Source organism: Puntigrus tetrazona, chromosome 2 (genome assembly GCF_018831695.1).
Source record: "Puntigrus tetrazona isolate hp1 chromosome 2, ASM1883169v1, whole genome shotgun sequence".
NCBI classification, from domain to species: Eukaryota; Metazoa; Chordata; class Actinopteri; order Cypriniformes; family Cyprinidae; genus Puntigrus; species Puntigrus tetrazona.
The window spans coordinates 13,242,377-13,263,357 of record NC_056700.1 but is presented as its reverse complement, the minus strand read 5'-3'; the positions used below and the strand labels follow the sequence as shown (position 1 = coordinate 13,263,357).

Below are 20,981 nucleotides of genomic sequence, written 5' to 3'. Positions count from 1 at the left end.
TATGAATATTACTTTATGAAAATTAATGAACTTAATTTTGAGACTGGCTGAGGAAAAACTGAGAATTTAAGTGAGAAGTTATTCTTTCAGTCAACAATAGCATACGACAGTTCAACTTATCCTGTGACACAAATGATTTCATGATATAACACGAAGGATGAAAGACAGAAAAAATACTGAATTAGTGTGCATACAGATGGGTGAATGGATGAGAAGAACAATAAAAATTAGGTTTTGCTCTCTAATTCTTTAGAAAAGCAGCATTGTACTGGTGCTTTAAACCCCAAAACCCCTGTACTAATTTGAATTGGAAGTACTGGGCACTGATGAACCACCAACTGGTGCAACAATGTAACTTGCAAAAAGAGTATTTGGGAAAAATCCCACAAATAAAATGTAAGAACTGGAGCTATAACCATAAAAATAAATAAATAATAACACAATAAAAATACACTATATAGTTCCTCACATTAAGAACAGTTCAGACTTTGCATTTTAAATGATCATGATAAGCATATGACTCAAAATGAACATCTGTAAATACAGCATCTCACATCTGGATTCTGGATTCATCTGTGTGACGAAATGTAACTAATGTGAACCTGCCTGACTGAACTCACCAGGCTTGATGCAACTCTGAGCACCAGCCTGATAAAAAAAAAAAATTACCAGACTATTGGCCTCAGGCCACTGGACAGTGTGTTTGTCACAAAGGAGTAGACTGTATTTTGAGATTTTTTTTTTGACAAGAAATCTCAGCATGCTTGACACCTTGTACTTTGAAGCGAGGGAGCAGGAGGGTAAATATTATATTGGACGCTACTGTCTCAAAAGTAGAAAGCCCAGCTTAATTGAGATGTGCTAATTACGCAAATTAGCCTATTGTGTTTCTAAAAACATACATATTTTAAAATGAAAAAAAATGCATAAATGTAATAGCTTTGCACTGGCTAAATATGAAATAAAAAGAGCAGACTATGCTGAATAAAAGCAGAAGCCTGAGTCTAGTTTCGAGAGGAAATGAATATGCTAGCTTCTCATTCAGAATAATGTCCATCTGCTCAATCAGAAACGCAATTTATTTACTGAGTCTTGCTGAAGATTTTTTAAGAGGAGGAGGGAGGGCATAGCCTTTACTTGCTTTTTCAAGCTTATTGTGTTGCCTTGAAAAGAAATTGCTTTTTGAGTGCATTTTGACTAATACTGGGCGACAGCTCCGTTTCCTTTCATGCTTTTCCAGTGGTTTATATTGAAACAGACAGTTGTCAAAGTTTTCAGTTGCTGGACCCTCATTTTTGCAATTTGCCATCTGAACTGCATCTGTCCACGATATTAGACAAGCAGACCAATTTTCCAAATGCGACCAGTTTTACATAATTATCAGTTTCCAAATATAAGCCTTTTGTGCCGTGGTGTCAGTTTCATATAGAATATAAAAAGAATCAGCCTATTAGTTAAGTGAATTGAGCATAGATTCACAGATACGCTATCCATCTGGTGTTTAAGATGAAAGAATAAGCATCTTAAGCAAAAAAAAAGGTGTTACACATGTAAACAAAACACAGTTCCAGCGACACCTGAAACCACAGCAGGCCAGGAGGCAGCGATAACTCACATGCCCTTGTTCTGTACTTCAAGAGCGAAAGGGTCTCGACTGATTCACGCAGGTTTCTCGAGGTCTTCAAAACAAATTTGTAATACTGATTAGAATCCAGTGCAGCTAATTAGGATGCTAATTGGAATGGAGTGAGGCTCGGATGGAACAGTGGCTGAGAGGCGTCTTTTCACAATGACATTTTTCCATGTTTGTTCCTGTCGGCTCTCTACCCCACTCATTGCTTGAATTAATCATTTTATACATGCAAAAAGAAACATCAGTGATGGAATATTCATGTAAATTGAATCTAGGAGTCATTCTGTATTGTGAGATAAATGATTGAGGAATATTTCCAGCGTTCAGCGCAGGTTAAACTCAATCGAGAGCACTTCAAAAATTAGCTCCTTTAACTCTTAAAAAAAATGTAATTAAATTTGGGCCACAACGAGGAACTTACAATAGGTGAATACGCAATGTTAGTCGGCCTTATAACTAATGTTTTTCTGTGTAAAGTTATATCCAAATTCACAATTTTACTGCCATAGCAACATAACACCTAAAACCCTAAAATGATCATAAAAAATTTTACAGCTTAAATCATGCACAAACGCTATTTGCACTTCCAAAATTGGTCCCATTCACCCTCTAATTAGACCCACAGTTTTCAAATTTCCTTAAGAAAACAAGGCAAACGTCAAAACTGTTATTTCTGATATACCGCTGAAAATTATACCACAAGCGCTGTCGACTGATCTTAAATTGACTAAACCCTTCATTGTTAAAGCTGGCTCATGCATCAGAGACAACCTTCGAGACACGAAACAGTAAAATTTCCTCAGTGCAGTTGATTCAGCCCACTTTATTCAATTTAATATTTTTTCCCTCTACTTCTCATGTCTTATTCACTTCACAGCACTAAATTGCAGATCTTTTTATAGAACTGAAGTGGTTTTGTAACCTCAAAGCTCTCCCTGCCGTTTGCACTCAATCCAGTGGCATGAGGAGAAGGTGATGCTGAGACTGATTGCCTGCTACAGGATTAGTAATATCGGGGGAGGGACTAAAGAGATCCATTGATGTGCGTTTGTCACCTTGGCATGTCCACTGCATGGAGGCATTAGCTCAAGCACAACACAACTTCCCCTATGCATCAAATATAGGCTGCTCTAATCACTTAATCATTGTCAGACAGCCCTCAGTCTCTGATTGTTAGGCATTTTCAATTTACTCTATCGACTAAATGCTTTCCTAAGAACGGTGGCATTATATATATATATATATATATATATATATATATATATATATATATATATATATATATATATATATATATACACACACACACACTATATATAGATAGAGAGAGCGAGAGAGTTTTAAAGTCCACTGTAACCGTTTTTTCTTTACCAACTGAATGAAGACAATATATATGTTTCTAAAGAATATAAGTAATAAAAAGAAGAAAGCTTGCAGTCCATTTTTCTCAAGGCAATCAAGAAGCACTAAAGAATCAGCCACAAGGGCTTTCAACAGCTGCACTTGCTGTGCTGTTTGTTCACTGGAAAGTGAGACAGAGCTTTGAAGAATCGCATACGGCCACAATAAAGTGCTGGAGTAATGAAAGAGGCACAGATCAATGGACAGACACTGCCTTCCTTCCCTCATCCCGCCGTTCCGTTTCGTCTATACGACCGCATGTACACTAGACCAACTCTCAGACTTTCCCTGAATGCCTCTTCACCACAAGCCCGACAAACAGGAGCACAACTCAAGCTTCAATCAGCAGATGAGTAAAGGAAAAAAAAAACATACACACACAGAGTGGCTCTTACCTTCTCAGTCTTTCCTTAAAAGATGACAAGGCTTTGGAATACGACGGAGCGCTCCCAACGTTCCTCCACATTTTTTAAGTCACACAGAGAGTATGTGTGCAGCAGCTCAATCCAGTCCAGAACAGAACCGCTAGAGCTCCCAAATCTGCCAGCCTGCTGCAGCTCAGGAGGAGAGCTCTGATTGGCCGGCTACACACACTGTCATATCCACACACACACAGAGAATGTCAGCTCTGCTTTTTTTCCCTCTCACATTTCCTATCCGTTCGCTCGCTCGCTCGCTCACTCTCTTTCTCTCGCTTTACATCTCTGACTCTACCTCGCTCACTTTATCTTTTAGTCTCTTTCTCTCTCCCCCTCCATCTGCAGCCAGGAGAGACACACATGTTCTCAACGGTGAGCAGTGCAGGCAGTGTTTGGTTTAAGGCAATAATGTGGCTCCAGAAGGAAACCTAATTAATAATATAGAGGGAGCGTGGGGAAAGCAAGAAGGATGTGAAGCCTGTGCATGCGGAGCCCCTCAAGACTGAAGGCCATTTTTTCTTTTTTTTTTTTTTTTCAGAAGGAAGGCTACTCTGTCAGCTCATAACATAACAGAGGGCATCGGGAACAGGGTGGTAGCTCTGTGGAAAGGTAAAATGAAAATGTGATAAAACAAAGGCCTTGAGGGAAAAGAAGGAGCTTTATGTACCGCAACTTCGAGTCATCAAACTCTCAGCTTGCTCTCGGAGGCCATCCATCATTTACCTCCAGGTCTCCCCCTTTCCTTTCAGCCTCAGCACAGGTTGATGATTTATCTTTTCGACTCCATTTATTTATTTACATTCCCTCCACCCCTTTTCTCGGCTCTGCTGGTGTCCTTGCAGGTGGGCTTGAGAATGGCTTATGTAAAATAATTACGATGTTAAATGCTGTCATGAAAATATGCACATATCACATTTTGATGCAATTTGAAATTATTCAAACCATAATTGTATATAAGTCCACAAATTATACTATAATATAATATTTTTTTTCTCTTTTATATGTGCAGCTTTGCAGTCTGGCTGTCAAATACATTTTGTGTTTTTGCTAAGACATAGCTTTTACATCACCAGCTAAGCATGACATAGCTAAAGCTGTATCAGAATTACAAAACAAATAATGACCAGGTGTCAAGTTAATGCTACGATAAACACAGATTTGCAAGGTCATTTCGCAAAAAAAGTGCCCAAATCGAATGGCTTGTTGCTTAGGAAACACAACTTGTTAGGCTATTGACTTTTGTAAGTCTTATGAAGTAATAACGAAACAAAACACATCACCTTGACAGTACAACAGCTGACTAACTATTAGAAACATTAATGTGAAGACATGCAGAAGACAGCAAATAGAAGTTTGGATATTGAATAGACCAGATCATTGCTCAGCAAATTGTGGGAAAAAAACAGATTATGCACTTGGATGAATCTTGTGTCAAATTCTTTGGTGGAGTTTAAGCATGATTGAGTGTCAAGAGTGGAGATAAATGGCCACATTTACTCAAAGATTTGAAATAGATTCCTATTTTTCTCTTTCTTTTTTTATAGATTTCTTTCTTTTTTTGCAACATTGTAAACAATGTATGTAAACAATGCAATTCAAATTCCTTAAAGTGCAATCATTATGACCACGACATGTAATCATTACCTTAAGCGTGTTCAATTATTTATACTTGAATACATGTTATTAACTAACTGGATGATTTGTCTGCCATATGGACATTACTTAACATAGTCACTTTATTTTTAACTATAATGTAGAAACGTCTCCTCTAAAGATGCTTCGAGTAAATACGCATTGTGAAAAATGCTATATAAATAAACATGACTTGAACTTAATATATTCAGAAACCAAATGTTAAGGCTTAATACATTTTTTAAAAATGTATTTTTAAAAAATGTCCTTTTCCATATTTATGAATTTAAATTGTACAACAAAGCTGAATTCCCATTTGAGTAAATTTTATTTAAAGACAATAAAAATTCAAATTAAATGTGGTGTTTTATCATTAAACTTAATTGAAAAGGGAACTAATTAAAAGCAGTTCATAAGTTTTAAATGTGTGCAGATCAGTAAATACCAAAGAAATCATTTGTATAGAAAACTATTTTCTAATTTCTGTTTGGGTGAGAAAAGCAACAAAGACCAATATATGTCCAATATAAAAGACATAACATTTTAGGCTGAAAGGATAAAAAAAAAGCAAAAAATAAACAAATTTATAATGAAGACTGTGGTTTAAAAAAAAACAACAACTAGTCAAAATGTAAATCTTAACAACTATACCTGTTATCTGGATTTAAGAGGTGCCTGCAAGAGGATTATACTATTCAAAAAATAGCATCTGAATTCACTGTGCAAATGGCACCAAATGCAGGCTACATTCCAACAAAAACACTCTGATTTTACGCTTCCGCTTACATAACATGATATAAACATCTCAATCCAATATCTGAAATGCCTTCTCTCCATTCAGGGCTCCATTGAGGTGCATGTTTATTTGGGTTGGGGTGGAGGATTTGTTCTGAGACCCGTCCTCACATGCTTTCACATCACTTTAAGCCTGTATATCCGAACCAGCGCTGCTCGGGGCAAAACAAAAGACCACATTGCACACTGCCCTACTGTCCTTCTCTAAAAACGCTGAAGATTATTCCAGTTTCAATGCCAAAAACCACAGAGAGAGATAGAGAGAAAGAGAGATGTTTTCAATGAATATGACATACAACATGAAAACAACTTGCTGCTAACAAAGGTATATATTTTGCCACAAAGGTTCGGGTGGCCCCTCATTTTCAAGACTGATGGACTGCCTCTTTTTTCATTATTCTTGAGAAAATTATCTGTGTCGTCTAGACTGGGTTTATTCATTCATCCTGAGATTACACTTAATGAAAAAGACCATCAAGATTTCAATTACATCCTTTGTTTCTTTTTATCTATTCAAACACCCAGACGCACAACAGGATGTATTATATTGGGGTGACCAACTATGAGTAATAACTGTGTCAGAGCGATAATGACGGTAAAGGTAAATGCATTATGGGTACGTTTAGTGACCTGATACTATTCTAGGAGCTGAGTTCTCAAGTGGGAATGAACTCTGTCTGAAAGCATTTGACCCCTTCCTACCTATGGCATTTACTCAAAAAGGACACTTTTGCACTTATTTGGTAATGTTAACAAAATGGGCATCTATGCCACTTATAATAACAAAAAATAAAAAGATAAAAAGCATTAAAAAAAACAAATGTATTGGTGGACTTGTCACAGTATGTGTCACTAGTATATTAAACAGGTACCTGGTTAATGAACCATGCTTTCTAGACAGAAGTGAGAACCCATTAGCTCCATAGCAGATTAAGCACTTAGTCTGTTCATTCATACTTTATGGAAGAAGAGTTTGCAGTACTTGTCTTTTTTTTTTTCTTGTTAGACTCTCCATCAAAAAAAAAATGGTTACACTTCATTTTAAGGTGTCCTTGTTACAGTGCAATTATATATTTCAGTTCTAAGCAATATTACTAACTATATGTATTTAGTACTGTATATGTGTATATGGTTAAGTTTAGGATTAAGATTTGGCTTAAGGTTACTTGCATATAATTATGCATAATTTATTGTTATTAAAATAGTGAGTACGTAACAAGACAACTTAAAAGTGTTTAAAAATAAATAAAAACATGAATAAATAATAACAGTTTATTATTACTATTACTGGGTTTTCAGTTATGTTTAGATAAACAAAACATTCAAACCATGAAAGAGAACCACAGAAAGAAGTCTGTCAATGAACATCACTTCTATTTTGCACAGCCTCACCTTTGTGGAGGTCAGATTCTTGACTCAAATTCAATCTCAGTCTGTTGTGAATTCATTTTGAAGTCATCTGGCCTCTAATTTTTTCCCATTACAGAGCTAGTGCCACCAACAGCCGATAAATCACTTGACATTAGTCTCTGAGGTTAGACCTTTCAGTGTATAATCTAAGCTATCTCTCACAGACACTAAATGACTCACTGTATGGTTCTGCACTGTATTGGTAATGTGACTAATCACAGGTCTTCACACCAGGATCTTAACATTTAGGATTCTACCAAATACTTCCAAACAAATATAATACAAGTGTATGGAATTACATCATAACTGACAATGCCAGCAGTCCGCGGCCTGTGATGATAAATACATTTGGCTGCATGATCGGAGTATGTTTTAGGCTTAATATAAAGGCATCTGACATCCCAATACTTTCAGAGCGAAGTTAAACCAGACCCTCCAGCCATAGCAATGACTTAAAATGAGCAGATTTGACAGGGGCCTATTATCCAATCTCTTAATCTGGCATCTGTGTTACACAGTGTCAGAGAGCATTTATCCCTAAAGCAAATCAAAAAAATTTGAAACTAAACTTGTTTTCATCTGGTGCAAAATCTGTGGCAGGACTTTTCTTTAAGAAAAGTATAATCACTACAGTAATTACAGTTCTTGCATTACAGATGGATTTTTTAACATTTTAATATTTGTTAACATTAGTTAAATGCATAAACAAATAATGAGCGACAAATTTGCTGTAGCATTTTTTCATGTTTTGCTCAGCTCTTTGTGTTAATGTTATTGGATTAACATATAACCTACAACTTTTTTTTGTGAACAAATGGAACATTAGTGTTACCAAAGTTTTTCAATGTGAAAAAAAAAAAAAAAAAAAATTGTCATGCAATATTGTTTCTATAGTGTTACGCAAACTATTTTGTTATTATATATTGTTATTATTTTTGTATTCAATTGTTGCTGGCATGATATTCCATAAATGGAAGGCATTCAGAATAATGGCACTTACAGCTTGCGCAATAGGCTACTGCTAAACAGTAAATATTCTCTCATTTGAGAATTCTACACATGATAGCTATATTCTTATCCTCGCTAAACGTGATAAAGTCCACACAGTGTGAAAAGCAACAGCAAGACACTACTCGGGGTCAAAGTGTTGACATAGACACAGAATTCATCACAGCGGGTAATGGTCCGTTAGACAGTGGGCTAGTCAGAGGCCACTAGCTTATTGACATTCAGAGGTGCATGCGGTGCTACGACATACTGGCGGGCTTCTATACTGCTGTGACAAAACACAAGCTCTGCTGAGACAATCACAACAGTGTGTGTTACACCTCAGTGAAATGGAGAAAAGCCTAGCAGCGGAAAACATGATAGCCTCTCATTTCCTGCCGATGCCCATCTTGTATATGTGCATCAGTGTGTAGCACATCAGTGTGAATATACAAGCGGGAAAAGGCACGATTTTTATCATGGCATGTTCACAAACAAATAAACATTTTTATCCTGATATGGAGCTTTCATTTCAGCCCCGGCTGTAGTGTATGTGCCCCGGCAGATCATCTTCTACCTTGTAATACCTCAGTCTGTTGCCTGGATTCTTTCCCACCACATTTACTGTCATTTTGGCTCGACTCCAGTAAATGAAAACCGTTCCATTGCCAGAAGATGAGAATGAGAATCTGTCTGCAGTTAAGCAAGGGAAAATCCCGTTTCATTTGCCTCTTTGAGAGAAACTGAATAGCATCATCAAGCAATTGGCATATGAAGATAAATCACGGATACATTTCAGGAGGATATAAATATATAAGCTATAATTCAGGTAGCTGGCAAAGGTGATGCAGTTGTTGTTACAAAGAGAAACGGATGTATCGCATTTTACATTTTTAATGCATGTAAAATGAATAGTTAAAAAGCAGCATAGCTGCCATATTCACTAATTAAGACAACTGGGGAGAGAAGGGATAATTATAATACTTTTTGATTTTTCTTCATTCATTCATTCTAAGCTTGAAATTGCACCAATACATATCACTGACATGTCTGAAGTGATCTTTACATAATATAACATTATATAAAAATATGATAAATTTTATGATAAGCACAAACACATTGATATGCACATATTTAGTATAATTATTTTTCATTTTCACATATTTATGCAAATATACAATAACAGTAGTATGTACAAACAAAATATTGCGTATATGAGTAACACAAATTAACAACAACGTACTGTAATAAACACAATCGAAAGTGGAAAGTGGAGGTTGAAATTATTTGAGCTATTAAAGTTGTTACATTTGAATTACTACAGTTGTTACATTTATTGAGCATTACAGTTATTCAAGCTCTCCTGCAGATTTGAAATATGAGTTATGAAAACCAAATACATTACATAAATTTATATTAAAACACTACATATTTATATTATACATAACTTTATCACATAATCGTTCAGCATTATTACACATAAAATGAACTAATGTATGGATGAATGACGTAGTTGACAGCTCATCTTTTTAATTTGCTCGGCAGCTCATGCTCGTGTTTATTTTTAATCAGCATTTTTTTTCTCCTAAGCACACACTCAGACATTGATTGAATGTCAATGTTAAAAGAAAATACCGTCATGTGTTTATGGCAGCCGTTCTCCTGAGGTTTTATAATGAGATGGGAGACCGCACATCTCATATCTTTTGAATTTGGGGATAAGTGTCACATTGAAATTCTACACTTTGGCATTAGTTAAACATGATGGATGGATGCGGTAACTTGTAATTTATTTTCACGGCCAGGGCAACGGCTCTGAGAGACGAGATCACTAAAGAGGAAGCATTAATCTGGACACTGTCACTCTGGTGGCCATCTTAGTTACAAGGTCGGAATTGAAGTCCCTTCAAAAAACAACCTTAAAAGACAGGTAATTTTTTAGTTTTTTTTTTAATTTTACATTTGGAAATATAAGAAGCAGAAGTGTTGAGTCTTAATATACTAATTAATTAACTAAAGGGCATGACTATAGTAATGTAATATATAGTCAAGCTACTGTATGCTATACAACAGAAATGTAAGGTACGGTACTTACTGAACCTAATCCATTCATTCAAGAAATCCATTCATTTATTCCAACAGCTGAGGAGATAATTCAGAACCACTGAGGAATGAAATCCCTTCCCGGAGACGCAAATACAGCAGAGTTTGGACCTGTGCTTGGAGGAAAGTGACTCAGCCCCTGCTGAAGTATTACCGGTTGGCGTTTACATTCAAAGAGAGATTGCATTTGATGCTTGGTGTTCTGTTAGCAGCCGTGACAACTCTTATCCTACATAAGCTTACTTCATCCTTTATTACCCATTCTCCTTTGGAAATGAACTCGGGGAATGCCCATTGCAATGTTGCAAATGGTTACTGCTCTAATGAACATTCTCTGTGGCACGACACAGCACACACAAGCGCACACCAGCAGGTCTATTAAATCAAAACGCAGAGACTACTACAAGCATAGAAACCAGCTGTTCCTAAAGTATGTTTAAAGTATGTTTTTGTTCATCAAATTGGAATCAGGGAGAACTATTTTAATCTTCAGAACCATTGATATTCTGCATCTTCTGTAAAAGACATTTTTTTTAAAGAAACATGTCTTGTTGTATTTGGAGTTACATAAGGCACAACCCAAGGCACTAAACACAGAAATATGAGATGGTCTCATTGCGCAATGCCTCACTAAAAGAGGCCACTTCAGATGCTTTTAACACAATTAATGCGAAAGCACAAAGAATTGTAGTACAACTTTAGAAGCTAACTTAATTCACAACCCACTGCTTTTCTTCAATTGTAGTTCTGTATGATTGACATCTTTCCATCTTTTTCTTGGCAGTTGGAATTTTACCAGTTGCATTTTGTGCATTTTAACAAATACAGAGTTCTGGCAAGAAACTCTAGATTGCGCAGTCTGATAGGTCTAACTCAATCTGACCTACTGACATCATTATCACATATCACAGCTGATTGGTTCTCTCCTGTTTTGGTAGCCAATGATCTCATTGCACAACATTCAAATATATGACTAGTGCTTGCGGTAGCAATTTCAGTTTGCTTCAGAAACCCTCTACCTTTCCCAGCTCCACTTGTATAGATCTGCTACGAGGTGATTCATGTAGGCTATGGGGGTTATTTCAACAGCATTTCTTACATGCAGTATGTTGTGGATGTATTGGCAGTAGCAAGTCACTGTATAAGCACATAGCAGATCTATTCCACCAAGACCAAATACATTAAAATTGTCATGCATATTAGCATGCCAATCCCAATTTGCTCAGAATCAAATAGTTTGGAATATGTAGGGATGTAATGGATGACAAAATTTACGGTTCAGTTTGATACCACATAGTGGTGTCATGGTTCAGTACGATGTCGACACGGGAGGGTAATTGGTTACGTCGCAACTTTGCGCAAGAGTTATGCTGGTAAACATCTTAATCTCTGTTAATTCACTATGCAGAAAGTGAAAGTAAAAATGGAATGACAGAGTGATAATGAAGCTTTCAGCAACGTCAGTTATGTGGTAAATATTGCATGACAAATTAATTATCATCTTAATTTAAAGGTTTACTCCACCCCATAATGAAAATTTTGTCATTAATCACCTACCCCCATGTCGTTCCAAAGCCTGTAAATGCTTTGTTCATGAACAATCTAAAATATTTTGGATCAAAATTATGTCCCATTGACATATATACAATTTTCACTGTCAAGGTCCAGTAAAGTATGAAAGACATCATCATAATACTTCTTTATTCAACAATTTGGCATCGTAGCGTCACTGTAGCACCACTATGGAGAGCATCCACGTGATACAAACTGCATACGCTGCTTTGCGTCAGCCATAACACGTTTGTTCACGCTAAGTGGCTTCTCATAGCAAACCATCATAAGGAACCATTAAGATGACTGCGTTCATATTCCGGCCCGATCTGCTTTTCTATATAAACTACAGATCATTAATACAGAGATTAATATTTTAATATTACCATTTAAACCAGATGAAAAATGGAAAAGCTTGTGCTGCAGTTCTATGGATGTTTTGCTCTCCTGGTCTTTGAACTGGTCACGTTACTGAAAACAATGAATTGCTGCTGACACAGAAGAGTGTATTCTATTTGTGTCCAGTGGATACTCTCTAAAATGGCGCTATGGTGATGTTATGGTGCAAAATTGTTAAATAAAGTCATTATTTTTGTTTTCTTTCCATACAAAAGGTATTCTCATAGCTTTGTAGCGTTACAGTTTAACCTTGAGAAAGCCTTTAATAATACTAATAGGCCCAATAAAATAAGAATTTAACAGATTAACTGGAAATGCCAAATGCAAGGTAAGATTATTTCGGGGCTGTCCGCTACGCCACTGGCCAAACAGCACAATGCTTGTTACGTGGGCTGTCTTGTTGAGCACATGGCACTGAGAAAATTATATTTCTCACACTTTAAGCTCTTTTATTTTCCAAATGTAATAGGATTAGTCCAACAAATCATTCAGTTTGTAATGCGTAATGAAACAAAAGCATCATACTGAACTGTTTAACCGCACATAGTTACACTATTTTCCTTCTCCTGTGAAAACAAAAAAAGTTTATGCTTTTATGTGTGGTATTAGTTATTCAGCACGGTGTCACTGCAATTTGTGAATATTTTATGAGGCGTACAAATTTGTACAAATTCATACGGTTTTTGCTAAATTGTACATATTTTACGAGTTGCCAGTTTGTATGAATTTGTATGAATGACCTACATCTAACACCACCCCTAAACCTACCCATCACTGGGATTTTGGACAAACTGTACAGAAACGTAGTACAGATTTGTGTAACACTATATTTTGATGGTCTCTAATGAACATTCTGTTGACAAAAGGTAACTTACCTGCATTGCATTTTCAGTGCTTTGACTGTTCCCTACACTATGAGTCAAACTACTTCTCAGTCATTACCTTCAGTAAGTACAAAAAGAATAGGAAAACAAAGCTAAAGCCTGGACATTTTAGGTAATTTGGAAATGTAGGACATTTTTATATCAAGCTCTAAAAATGACGAAATCGCTCTAAAAATAGTCTATATGCGTTGAGATTCTGTGAATATATTGCACATGACTCACATGGGCTAAATTTATGGGTCTTTTTTCTTATATATATTTTTTTAATGCTTGGCAGCCTCTGATGATAACTATTCAAGTTTAATGTATAATAAAGAGTAATAAACCACATCCTGAGCATCTTTGTTTGTGTTTAAAACACAGAAAATCACAAGTTTCTAACAACACAAATGATGGGAGCGTTAATTTGGGGATAAAATATATCCCTTTTAAATGATATATTTAGAATCATCAAAGTGGCTGCATGTTCAGTTTAAAAGGAAACATGACTTCAGCCTGGGTATTATCTCAAAATACTGAAATATTCTGTTTATTTTGAGCTTAAACCTTGGATGGTGTTGATGCAGACACTCATTTTGCTGACAGTGATGGATTCTAATGTCAGCTGCACTGACAGGGATCGAAGGAGGACTTTATTTCTGTACAGCTTGCTTGTTTTCCAAGGGTAATGCTCTTGATCAAAGTGAAGGGGTGGTCTGCTGCTATACTCTAAACTTTATCTTGCTCAGTCAGATCGAGTGGACTTAAATATTTAGCTGTTAATCCCAACAGGAAGCTATGAATGAATGAATTTTTTTTTTTTTTTTTGTATAGTAGGATAGAAAGATTCCTTCCGATTTGAGTTTCAGTTGTTTTCTTTTCTTTTTTTTTTGCTAAGACAGAGACAAATTAAAGATGATCTTGCAAATATATGTGCACATTAATATGTAAGTGATATTATATAGCCAGCTGGCCATTATCACAAAATAAAGTTTGATGGGGTGGTCGTGACCCCGATGCAGAGCTGTGGGCTAGTGTGTCATTCTGAAGAGGTTTATTTTTATAATAATCAGCAGCTGACTTTATCTCACTTATAACTATGAGAAGTAATATATAGATAACTGTGAGACATTTTTAATTTTGAGTCACAATATATTATCATTGCAAATTTTAGATTGCATTTCACAAATATGCTCAATGTCATGCCCAATCACGATTATGCGTTTGAGAGCCGTGCATTATATACAGTCTAATGTAATCTGAAACTCAAAAAACATCTCTGTATTGAATGTTGTTATTTTGAGTTCAGTGGCGTGCCCTTCTCCTCCATTACACTTCAGACTCGAGCATGTTATTGTGTTTAAACAGCAGCCATACATGAGACAATTCACAGCATGCTCAGTCCTGAAAGATAAAATGTCGACAGTGACCTCTCTTCCACTCCATTTCCTCCATGCTCTCCTGCCCCGTGTGAGCTGAAGCTTTGTTCTCTTTGCTTTCTCGGTCCATGGCTGGGAGCGTAGAACATGTGCTGATTATTTCACTGAGAGTTTCCATCACAATCTCTCCCTCTGCCTTTCTTCGCTGTTAATGTCCTAACACTGTCTGCCCCTACAAAGCTGGAGTAAGCTGTTGTGAATGCCAATCTCCGGGGAGACCTTGCATTCAGTCAGTGCATCAAACGTTTCCTTTTCATCATTCCCTGTTTTGGGCTTTGGCTTTTTTTCCTTGACTGAGAATTGCCATTTCGACCCACTGTCACTCCACTTTGTCTTAACCCACGGCGCTGTTGTCAGATATGTAGGAGATGGAGAGGTGGTAGAGAATGTTAATATTTCCTCTGTCCTCATCTCTGCTCCTGTCACAGGCCAAATGTCAGAGGAGTGTGTGATGTCTGTGGGATGATGCTTAGAGGATAATAAAGCAATTCTGTCAGGGGCTGCAGAGATAGCCAAGAACAGAACTACAGGTCACTCATTGTAGTGTTATTGTATTAGCCATGACATATTCGTATATGCATCTACCAATGAATGTACCGAAACATAAATACATATATAGGTATAGTTGCATTACATTATACGTAACTTTTAATTTTATATACTATCAGAAGCATCATGCACCTTTAACAGACATATGTGACTATGAAATAAAAAGTTTATCTGTTTAAAATTATGATATTTATTGGGCAAGTGTTAAAGTTTTATGCACATTGAAAATTGTTTTTTAAAAATCGTTCTACTCTGAAATTACTATTTAATTTTCTAAATCACACACCGCAACATATTGTTTTGTTTACAAAAAAAAAAAAAAAATATATATATATATATATATATATATATATATATATATATATTATATATTATATTATTTATTTATTTATTTTATTTTTTTTTTTTTTTTTATTTTTTTTTGCTTTACCAATACTTTTTTTCTTTTCCCATGCACCCTCAATGTGAACGTGCCTCCATAAGCATGCAAATCCCAACTATAACATAATATTGTCACAAGGAATTATGCATAATCTATACTTGAAGCAGTCCTAATTAGTTGTATTTGTTTAACACTTACCAAAATAAATATAATTCCAACACAGCTCTACTAAAAGTGCCTTGCAAATCCTATATGGCAAGGAAAAAGCATTTAAACAGAAAAGAGAGGAAACTTTGCAAGAAACCAGACCCAATTATACTTAAACCACTTCACTGAGTAATCACAGCAACGTTTGTAAAAAAAAATGGCATGACTCACCCCTAGATCCATAGATTCTGCAACACCATTGGGTTTGTTATGACAAAGCATCTGTCCATGTGATTGACACAGTGACCAGAAAGCACGCTGTAACAGAAGGCATTAATCACCTCCGCGTTCAGCCTGAGAGCTTTTGATCTGGGCTAGAGGCTAAGTCCTGGCCGCGCGGCAGCAGGTTTATGTCACCGTAACAAGACAGGTCAGTGATCAATGTCTTTGGCACGCTGGTAGACTGCCCTCACTCTTTGTTCTGCCCTTGAAAAACTTCATGCAAATCAAACCGAGTGAAGTGTTGTACGGGACACTACGGTTGCCATTCGCAATAAAGCACAAAAAAGAGATACGTCACTGCTAGACTGACAGACTTTCTAAATGTCTTTTTCCTGAAAGGCATTGATGGAACTGTTTACAGTCTGCCTGCCAATCAACCGCTCTGTCTTTCTCTGTTCAATTCACAATACAATAAATAGAGCACAGAGCGCTTCATGTTTAGATATGCACGCTCTCCTGACACATAGAGTTATTATTGCTAAAAAAAAAACCAATATGTGTTAGCTTTACCTTGAAAATAAATGTTTTCCCTGAACAAAGCAAATTTGACTATCATTATAGGCTAGTAGAGGCTCTCATTATGAGTAAATCTCTGCATACACTTTGGTAAATGGTTAGAGCTTCTTTGCTGTTGATAAGAGCTGCCATTTTCTCCAGCTCAATCGTTTAGGAAACAAATACCCACCTCTCTGACAGACCACCACTAATCTCAGCAAAGAGCTCTCACTCAATCTAATCTCTCTTCATATGGAGCAATACTGTGCTTAGATTTCATGTGAAATAGGGAAAAGCTGATTAGAGGGCTTCTAATGGTGGCCATTATCTGGCATGCTCCTTGTGATTCCAAACCCTTTCACATCTTGCACGTAATGAGAGCCCCTATACAAAAAAAGACCCGTATAACACATAATACCAAATATGGACGGTGTTAATATGTCTATGGTAATTGGTCTTATAAATTATGAATAGTCTCGCTGTCATTTTCAGCTTCAAATTAGAGAGACAGTTAATATACCAAAGCAGAACCGATGCCAGTTGGTACATACCATTATAATGGCCTGCAATTAATTTAGGCGATCATCATTTCATGTAGTCAAACCATTAAGTGTTAATACATCATTAAAGATAAATAGTAAAAAAAAAAAATAGTAAAAGTAAACCATTTCTAATACATTTATTTCATACAAGCATAGCTCTAATCTATTATCATACACATTATTTACTATCATATTGCTTAAGACTTATTTGGAGTGGTACTTGTGCACAGTGCATTCCTTAATATTAAGCCTAAAATGTGTTTTAATATCATTATTAATGAGGATTGCATGATCTTTGAATAATATAAGTCTTTAAACGCAATTCTGCCTGAGGTATACTTGAAATAGTTCCACTTAAGTACATTAAGTACACAATTAGTTACAATTTAACATACTTTAACAGTTTAGTATACCAAAAGTTTTACTAAGTACTTAAATAAGTATTTGTAGTACACAGTGCTTAGCATTAAAAAAACATTTTACAGTACATTTTAGCATGTGTATTCCTCACTAGGCAATTTAAATAACTTCTGCAAACAATTCAATTACAATGCAATCAGTAACAACATAGTAAATATATTAACTCTTACACAAATATGACATAAAATGTATTTTGCATAGTGTATTATACAATGTATTATACAAAATGTAATGAATTTGAACTGCACCTTCACTATAAATTTGCCAATATTCAACATCATTCTGAACAGTTACACTCGTGTTTATTTTATTTGTTTGTATGAAATGCTTTCATGGCTGTTTTCATACTTTACATTTAGTAGGATATTGGAATAAACACTTTAAATAGAATTTAAACTAAATTCCATGTTGTGCCTGGACAAGATGAGGCTGTTTGATCTAAGTGAGGAACGAATGGAGGGAAAGTATATACTTGGTATGCAAGAAACATCTCAACACTGATTAGTGCTTAGTTGTTGCTGTATAGGCGACAGCTTGTTTTGTTGTCTTCAAAACAACATTTCACATTTAATTTATTTATTTTTCGAGAAAAAAAAAAAAAAATAAAATATATATATATATATATATATATATATATATATATATATAGACAGAGCCATGTAGTGATTAGGTGCTGAGCAATTATTTGATTGGTATAATTCTTGAAAAGCTTTAATGAATTTTAAAGCTGTTTAGTATAGGTACACGTGCCAGAATGCTGTTTCATCCATTTAAAGACATTAAATTGTCTTGTCTGTTTTAGTGGATGAGCTTCAGTATCACCTAAGGCTACGTTGAATGAAATTTTACTGCGAGTAACAGTGAACCATTAACTGACCCTGCCGTGTTAACATGCATCCGCTGCCATGATATCTCACCTAAGGACATTGTCATGTGTCTCAACACATTTCTGATATGATTTCATTAAGTCTTATCCTTAATTACAGTTCAGTTCAGAATTAGCTTGTTCTAAGCCTTTATCTGGATACAACTGTGCAATGCCCAGGATGCACCTCAACAAAGATTGTCTTGGCTAGCTTTGCAAGGATGATTATTCACAATCCTTTAGCATATAAACGCAGAAGTCCAGGCCACGTGCATCTTAACACACGGTTAGGCTCTTAATAAGGGATACTAAGTCCACTGTAGTGGGTATATTTCACACTTTCAAACGTGAACATTTGATTTTTATGTAAAGTTCTGCAGAAAGGCCATAGCAAAAATCTGCACTGAATGTTAAATAAAATAATGAGACATGCATATGCATGTTCCCAGTAAATGTCTGTACAATATTTAAAAAATTGCTCTAAATCGGCTAGCAGCAAATTCATTTGACAGCATAGCACTTTAACAGCATACATCCAACAAAGCGAGGGTGTTGTACTGTAGGTGAGGGCTCTTGTATTTGCATTTGTGTGTGTGTGTATGAGAGAGAGAGAGAGAGAGAGAGAGAGAGAGAGAGAGAGAGAGAGTGTTTATGTGCCGATGCAGCAGCAGGCATATAGATTTTTCAAGAGCTAACTGTGCTTATTATCAAATGCACTCCTCTCCAAAAGTATCGGGACCTATCTGAGTATTGGAACAGATAGAATTGACATAGGTTAAATTGAATAAGACTTAATATTTAGTTGCAAATCCTTTGCTTTCATGGGGTTAGCAGGTAAAAGGCATGCTCTATTGGCTTTAATTGATTTGGTCAGTCTAAAACCTTCAATTTCTTGCCCCCTGATGAACTCCTTTATTGTTTTGGCGGTGTGTTTGGGTCATTATCTTGCTGCATGATGCAGGATCTCCCAATATTTGGTTGAATCTTTCTTTAAATTGGCAGACAAAATGTTTTTCTGTAGACTGTTGTTGCATCATGAATAAAGATTAATGAGCCCTTCCCAAAAGTAGCCATACAAGCCCAAGCCATGACATTACCTCCACTCACTGATGAGCTTGTATGTTTGAGATCATGAGCAGATCCTTTCTTTCTCCAAAATTTCGCCTTTCTGTCAATTTGGTAAAGGTTAATCTTTGTCTCATCAGTCCGTACAATTTTTGAAGCGCATCTCTATACTTTTTCTTCACTCCTGCCCTACGGAGGTCATTGCTGATCTCATTTACAGTTGTTTAGGGTTTTACCTATAACAAATAAAATGCTGAAGATCTGGATCTGGATCTGGAGAGTGTACATTACCACCTCAAGTTGAAGGAAAAGAATTTCTTCACACTGTAGCATTATGAACCAGATCGATTTTAGTTATGCTTAAATCGATTGATTTTACAAATGTTATCGTTTAGGTGATCAATGGTCCAGCAGGAATCCAGATTGGAAAAATCTTTTGCTTTCATTTGATCCTGTTACTCTAATATCTGCCAGTCATAAAAACTAAAGAGCATTTATAAAGATAAATGTGATTTGTCTTTTTTAACGCCATTATATAATCTGGTGCTAATGCAAAAATCCTCTTTTAAACATTTGTCACTCTGCCTATACTTTCAGAGTTTTCTGGCTTAGCTTTAAAAAAGATATTTGATGTTATTTTAAATAAATTAGCCAATCTTTCTCTAAAGTCTCTTTATATAATACTGCTATTCACAACGACCACCACTTCATTTGAAATGAATGTGCAGCAGTATTTATGAGCAGCACGGATGACTATGTTCATGTATGTTTATCTGAATTTAATATGCGTAACCATATTTAAGTCACGTTAACATCAGTGATTTAAAAAAAAATAATATTTAAAATGAGACATTTCTGCCTGAGGTTTAAAGTGGCCGTGGAAATTCATGACTGATGTCTCACGTTGCACCAAAATGTAAATGTTCACTCTCAGATGAGTGAAAAAGCATGACTGCAAGGAATTTTTTTTTTTTTTGCTCCTCAATAAGCCATATGCTTGTTAGCACAAAGCAAGTTAGTGAGTCACAAACAGAGAAAAGAACACGTGACATCCTACAGTACACTCACAGTAAGTCTAATATGTACCTTACATGCATTAGATAAGTCGCACAAAAAACAATGAAAAAACCTGAGCGCTATACAATCAGCTGCGAAGATGAAATGATTTTCATTTTTGCTTCAGCTGCCACTGATAAGAGGATGTTCTTTTTTCAAACATTTTTTTTTTAAAATGAAGTTTTTCTTTTAACATAGAACCTGACAGTAGTTGGTGTTCAGTGTTGTTATCCAGGTTTGTAAATGTGTGAGGGTGAATATGTTATATTGTTATGTGTCATAAAAAAGTTATAAATATACCATTGCATTACATCCACGGAGGTCAGGTCAGGCGGCAAACGATCAGAGAATCAGAATACAGACAGGGTGTACAATGAGAGCCCAAACAACTGATAAGAGCATCACAAGAATTAACTTGTATGTGTGTGTGTGTGTGTGTGTGTATATATATATATATATATATATATATATATATATATATATATATATATATATAAACATACAGAGAAACTGAGTGGCATTTTATGAGTGGCAGAGACCTCATAA

At 35.8% G+C, this 20,981-nt stretch overlaps 1 protein-coding gene across 1 annotated transcript in view; it reads right to left on the bottom strand.

Moving 5' to 3' along the window:
• Nucleotides 1–3,615, bottom strand: part of cdh18a (cadherin 18, type 2a) — a 38,403-nt gene extending 34,788 nt beyond the window's left edge. Inside the window, exon 1 of the mRNA XM_043263883.1 lies at nt 3,430–3,615. The gene's annotated coding sequence lies outside the window, so the exon portion shown is untranslated. The remainder of the gene's footprint in view (nt 1–3,429) is intronic.
• Between the last annotated feature and the right edge of the window lie 17,366 nt (nt 3,616–20,981).